General features: G+C 36.5%; 1 long non-coding RNA gene across 5 annotated transcripts; it reads right to left on the reverse strand.

The window, feature by feature from the left end:
* Positions 1–790: 790 nt before the first annotated feature.
* Positions 791–4911, reverse strand: LOC135768965 (uncharacterized). 5 transcript variants are annotated; one of them, XR_010542307.2, is made up of 9 exons: positions 4839–4856; positions 4710–4748; positions 4524–4607; positions 4333–4419; positions 3276–3503; positions 3031–3094; positions 2799–2901; positions 2596–2717; positions 791–1286 (listed from the first exon to the last, which is right to left on the reverse strand). It is a non-coding gene; the product is annotated as an uncharacterized lncRNA (long non-coding RNA). The 5 variants fall into 5 exon arrangements; XR_010542306.2 differs by lacking the exon at positions 4710–4748 and having other exon boundaries at positions 792–1286; positions 4839–4911; XR_010542309.2 differs by lacking the exon at positions 4839–4856 and having other exon boundaries at positions 792–1286; positions 3276–3365; positions 3417–3503; positions 4524–4803.
* Between the last annotated feature and the right edge of the window lie 1089 nt (positions 4912–6000).

Here is a 6000-nt window from a genome sequence, read left to right on the forward strand (position 1 = left end):
TGTTTGTTGGGTACATACTATATAGTACGCGAAAAGCAGTAGGCGAGGCGAGTAGTATGTCCGAATACATAGTATTCGAAAAACAGTATGCGAAAAGTACCCGGATGACCTACTACTTCCGGTTAGATTTTGCAGTGTGCATACGATGGACGCTTCACTATCCCATGATGCCCCGGACGAGGAGTTATCCAACGAAGAAGAAGAGGCACGCGGCTGTTTTCGCGCTGAAATGACATGACGTGATGACGACGTATGTCACGTGATGTAGCAACATGGCGGAATGTAGTACGTCCGAATCTCATTCATACTACCCGGATTCATACTATACAGTACCTACTGTTTTAACGCCAAGTAAGTAGGTACTTCATCTAATTCAGTACCTACTATACAGTATGTGGTTTCGGACGCAGCCTCAGTGTTTAAAGCGGTCATCACTAGAGCCTGATGTCTTCACGTGTAAATGCTTCGGTGAGCACTGAAATAATTGTTCCGTATTCGATTTTAATTTTATTGGTTTGTCAACAGAAGACAGGATCTCTTAATACGCTAACAGTTAGCAGTGAGATGAAGTTGAAAATCTGACCCGGACTCACTGTTGTTTCTGGAGCAGGGATCCATTGTCCGGACAGCGTCATAAACATCTCCTGACTCATACAGTTGTGTACTTTGAGGTAATCCCAGCAAACAAAAAAAGGTCCCCAGGACGTCCCCTAAATGGCATCTGCGAACGTCCCCCGGACGTTATCGTGTAGGGTTCTTTTGACGCCCTGCGAACGTCCGCAAAAACGTCTTCCGGACGTTCAAAATGACGCTTTGGGGACTTTATTGACTTTTAGGGGACGTCATGGGGACCTTTTTTGTAAGCTAAATAACATGCTAAGCACTTTAGGCGAACGTCCCCCGAACGTCATCGTGTATGGTTCCCGTTACGTCGAGCGGACTTCCGCGAGGACGTCCTCCGGACTTTTGCGAGGACGTTCGCGGGACGGTCAGCGGACTTTCGGGACTTTTAGGGGACGTTCGCCTAAAGTCCTCAGCACGTCGTTTTATTTCCTTGCTAACCAATGAAATCAGACACGCTAAACATTGTATACCACAAAGTTCTTTTATTTTAATTAAACAGTTGTAATTATCCTGTGCTCCGTGTTTGTGTGAGCGTGCGCGATCTCCCGTGCGCGTGCCGGATCTCCCGTACGCGTCAGTCAAACGCGCTTCAGCTGCGTGTGTGTGCGTGTCTCTGGCTGTCTGCTGGACTCCGATGTCAAATATTTCCGTGGTCTTCTAACCTAAAACAACGAAACGAACACATTCAAAAGTTAAGTATTGGGGTGGTTTCCCAGACAAGGAGCTTAAACCAGGACTATGCCTCAGTTTAATTATGAAATATAACCAGTTTTAACAAACATGCCTTACTAAAACATTACTTGTGTGCAATCTGATGTAAAAAAAAACAAAGGGCACTGATGTATTTTAATATATGTCAGTACAAGTTGTTTTTAGGTTGGACAAAAATGTCTTGCAAAAAATCTGTAGCAAACATTTAAAAGGGAGACAGAATTCTGTGCTAAAACTAGAAAGCATGCACAACTCTCTTTTACCTTAGTATTGAATGTTTATGGCATTATAGTTGCTGTTACAGTTCACTCAAAGTAAAGGTGGCTAAATGTGGACATACAGTTCTGTGCAAAAGTCTGCATGCTACCATTAGATTTGTTGTTTTTGCAATTGTGTAGTGATCATATGTTTATTTCTCAGTCTCTTTATTAGAATACAACCAGAAAATACAGGAAATGTGTATGTAGTATTAAAAAACAGTATAAAAGTTTAAGCTGAAGTTTAAAGTATTTAGGGTAAACTCACCTTCAACTTGAGCAATAGCAGGCAACTGCAGGATCTCTTACACATAAATAAAATTTAATCCTTTCTAATTCTAATCGAATGACTTCAGTCTCCTCAAAAAAGCTCAAGATGTGTTTCGTGCCAAGAGAAGTCACACTAAATACTGACTGATGTTTTTAATTTTGTGTACATATTTCCTGTATTTTCTGTTTGTATCTTAATAAAAAGAGTAAAAAATAAATATGGATGGACATTTAAATTTAGCTAAAACAACAAAGCTGGTGATGGTGGCCTAGACTTTGCACAGTACTGTATGTTACCTATTTTATGTGTAAATGCAAATCGATATGAATATGAATACTCCCAGTATGGTTTTAGCTGGTCAGGCTGGTGTAGCAGGATTGTTTTACAGAGGTTTTGGCCACTTTGTAGCTGGTCTTAGCTGTTCAGGCGGGAAGACCAGCTGACCCACCAGCATATACCACCTTGGCTAAGTTGGTTGGCTGTCTTAGCTGGTTTAAGCTGGTCCTTTAACCTGGCAAAACTGGTACGTCAGCTGGTCTTCCACCCTGACCAGCTACAAAGTGAACATACACATCTCAGAGAGAGCATAGGTCACACACACACACACAATATTTTACTATGACATAAAATAATATAAGTTGTCTTATTATATTGATCTTTGATATTATTGTAGTTTTTTGTGTTAAAGGCATATTGAAGTATAATATGTAGAGTATATTCACACAGACTCACTTTAACTCAATGTTAGTTGCAAGTTTGAAACTGAGCTGCTGAAATTTGCCCTGTGTAACTGTAGCATCCTCCTAATTCCCATCTCCCAAACTGCCTCCCCTCTGAAGAAACAGATAACGAATCTACAAACAAAAACAATCCGTAGTAAACATGGGTAAAAAGTCAGCAGTGACTAGTAATGTTGCGTGTGTTATGGCACATACCATCTTTTGAAAGTCAGCTTGGCTTGCTGCATTTTTCCGACCACTGTTGTGATGTTGTCCTGGATTTGGTCTACTTTCAGAATGATTCTCCACTCCAAGATTTCTTTCAAGAAGGTGTTTTGAAACATTAATAACATTACTAACTATACCAGTAAAATAAATGAACAACAAGTCTGTCTGGAAGAAAACCAATGTCAATAATTTAAGATAAAAAAATAACAAAATAGTGTACCTTGATTCGCTGGTTGGAAGAAATTGATTGATGTGCTGCATTTGTGATTGTGCATGAAATGGAACTGTAAACAATAAAAACAATTAATCATTTGTAAGTCACTCAAGGCATATAACAATAAATAAATTTAAATCAAGTAATCATCATTATACTACAAATACTGTAGACTGGGATTAAATATATTGTTTCTTAATTCCACAGAAGTATAACAATTTAAATGACTAATAACATTACAATGTACTCACAATAAGGTGCCTCAGGCAACATCAAAACATCTTTTTGCTTTTTCTTACTGGTTGCTCCTCATCTAACAAAAAAAACACAGGGAAAAAAATCTGAAAAGAATGATAATATGAAAGTGAATCATAGTGACCTTATAGTTTCACCTGGCTTTTCAGCTGAGAAATACTCCTATTTGCTGTTAATAATGATTCATTTTCTTCACTTTCAAACTGGAAATCTTATCCTCAGGTCTAGAAACAACAAGACAAAAAAGAAGTATTTGATATTATTAAGAAACTTACACAATGATTCCCACTGTTTTAAATCATGTAACAATGAATGCAGTGACAATTAAATCACCTTCAATAATGATTTTACCCTTAGATAATTTACTGTCCTACTGAACTGTGAATAAATGTGCATTTAAAGAAAATATGGATAGACAACATGTATTTTTCTTGATCATTCCAACTCTTGGTCAATATACATTACTGTACAAGTGTCTTAGGCCACCATCACCAGCTTTGTTGTTTTAGCAAAGTTTTAATGTCCATCCATATTTATTTTTCACTTTTTTTATTAAGATACAAACAGAAAATACAGGAAATATGTACTCAAAATTAAAAATACATTTTTTTTTAGAACTAAATGTCTTCTTCAGACATCAGTCATATTTAATGTGACTTCTCTTGGCACAAAACACATCTTGAGCTTTTTTGAGGAGACTGAAGTCATTGATTAGAATTAGGATTTGATTTTATTTAGGTTTAAGAGATCCTGCAGTTGCCTGCTATTGCTCAAGTGAAAGGGGAGTTTACCCTAAAAACTTGACACTTCAGCTTAAACTTTTATACTGTTTTTAATACTACATACACATTTCCTGTATTTTCTGGTTGTATCCTAATAAAGAAACTGAGATATAATGATATATGATCACTACACAATTGCAAAAACCACAAATATAATGGTAGCATGCTGGCCTAAGACTTTTGCACAGTACCTCATACAAACATTGTATATTTGGCTTGACAGTATTTGTTGAGGTTAAAAAGAAGTTTGGTATTACTTTGCATATTTTACCTGTGTGAGAAAATGGGCTACTCTGACTGCATATTGTCCACAGCTGTTTGTCCAGAATGGCACATTGTTTATTTTGGTCTCAATACCCTTCAGATAAAAACAAGCATGTTTGATTATTTTTATTTTTTATATGTAGCTGACCATGTTGTTCATGTTTATTTGTATTTTATAAAACATGGATAAAATCTTACCACATTCTTTCACTCTAACCACAAGGATGGTGCTACCTCAGCCTTATTTTGTTCAGTAAAATGGAGCAAAACAGCACAGGAAACCTGTAAGTAAAGTCCATATAAATCTGTAAGTTCAGCTTGCAGTCCTCAAAGGCAATATACACAGTTAGCCTTAATAGAGAACCATTGGCTTTATTCTCAAACCTTAGGCTAAAATTGTTTTCCAATGTTTTTTCCTTTTTCCTGGAAACATGTAGGATGTTTAATCTTAGTTTTTCTCAAACCAGTATCAATATTACAGTATAAGATAAGCTGATCTGGTGCTGAACTTACCTTTTTGGAGGACATGTTTAGATGTTTAAAAGCTGAGAAAACAAAATAAAGAAAGTAAATATATATATATACACATCAAAATATATAAAATAATTAAAAAAATTAAGCTGCTTAAATGTTACCCTGATGTACCCCCAACCGTCCCAGAGATTTTATGTATTACTAGATAGAAAAGTTTGAAGACAAACTTTATGTTGGCTTGACAAAGCCTAGCCTGAACGTTTAAAACAGATTGAGAGAAATTTAAAACAAGTTTAGTTTAGTATTATAACTTTCCGTAAACATGATACCAAAAGGTACCATTTTAGCATGTTTAGCACTAAGTTAGCATGATGATAACATGAATTTGCATGAAGCTAGCATGATGTTAACATGAATTAGCATGAAGCTAGCATGATGCTAACATGAATTACCATGAAGCTAACATGAATTAGCATGAAGCTAACATGATGCTAACATGAATTAGCATGAAGCTAACATAAATTAGCATGAAGCTAGCATGATGCTAACATGAATTAGCATGAAGCTAGCATGATGCTAACTTGAATTAGCATGAAGCTAACATGAATTAGCATGAAGCTAACATGATGCTAACATGAATTAACATGAAGCTAGCATGATGCTATTATGAATTAGCATGAAGCTAGCATGATGCTAACATGAATTAGCATGAAGCTAGCATGATGCTAACATGAATTAGCATGAAGCTAGCATGATGCTAACATGAATTAGCATGAAGCTAGCATGATGCTAACATGAATTAGCATGAAGCTAGCATGATGCTAACATGAATTAGCATGAAGCTAACATGATGCTAACATGAATTAGCATGAAGCTAGCATGATGCTAACATGAATAAACATGAAGCTAGCATGATGCTAACATGAATAAGCATGAAGCTAGCATGATGCTAACATGAATTAGCATGAAGCTAGCATGATGCTAACATGAATTAGCATGAATCTAGCATGATGCTAACATGAATTAGCATGAAGCTAGCATGATGCTAACATGAATTAGCATGAAGCTAGCATGATGCTAGCATGATTAGCAGGAAGCTAGCATGATGCTAGCATGATTAGCACGAAGCTAACATGAATTAGCATGAAGCTAGCACGACGCTAACATGAATTAGCATGAAGCTAGCACGATGCTAACATGA

This window comes from Paramisgurnus dabryanus, chromosome 3 (assembly GCF_030506205.2).
Source record: "Paramisgurnus dabryanus chromosome 3, PD_genome_1.1, whole genome shotgun sequence".
Taxonomy (NCBI): Eukaryota; Metazoa; Chordata; class Actinopteri; order Cypriniformes; family Cobitidae; genus Paramisgurnus; species Paramisgurnus dabryanus.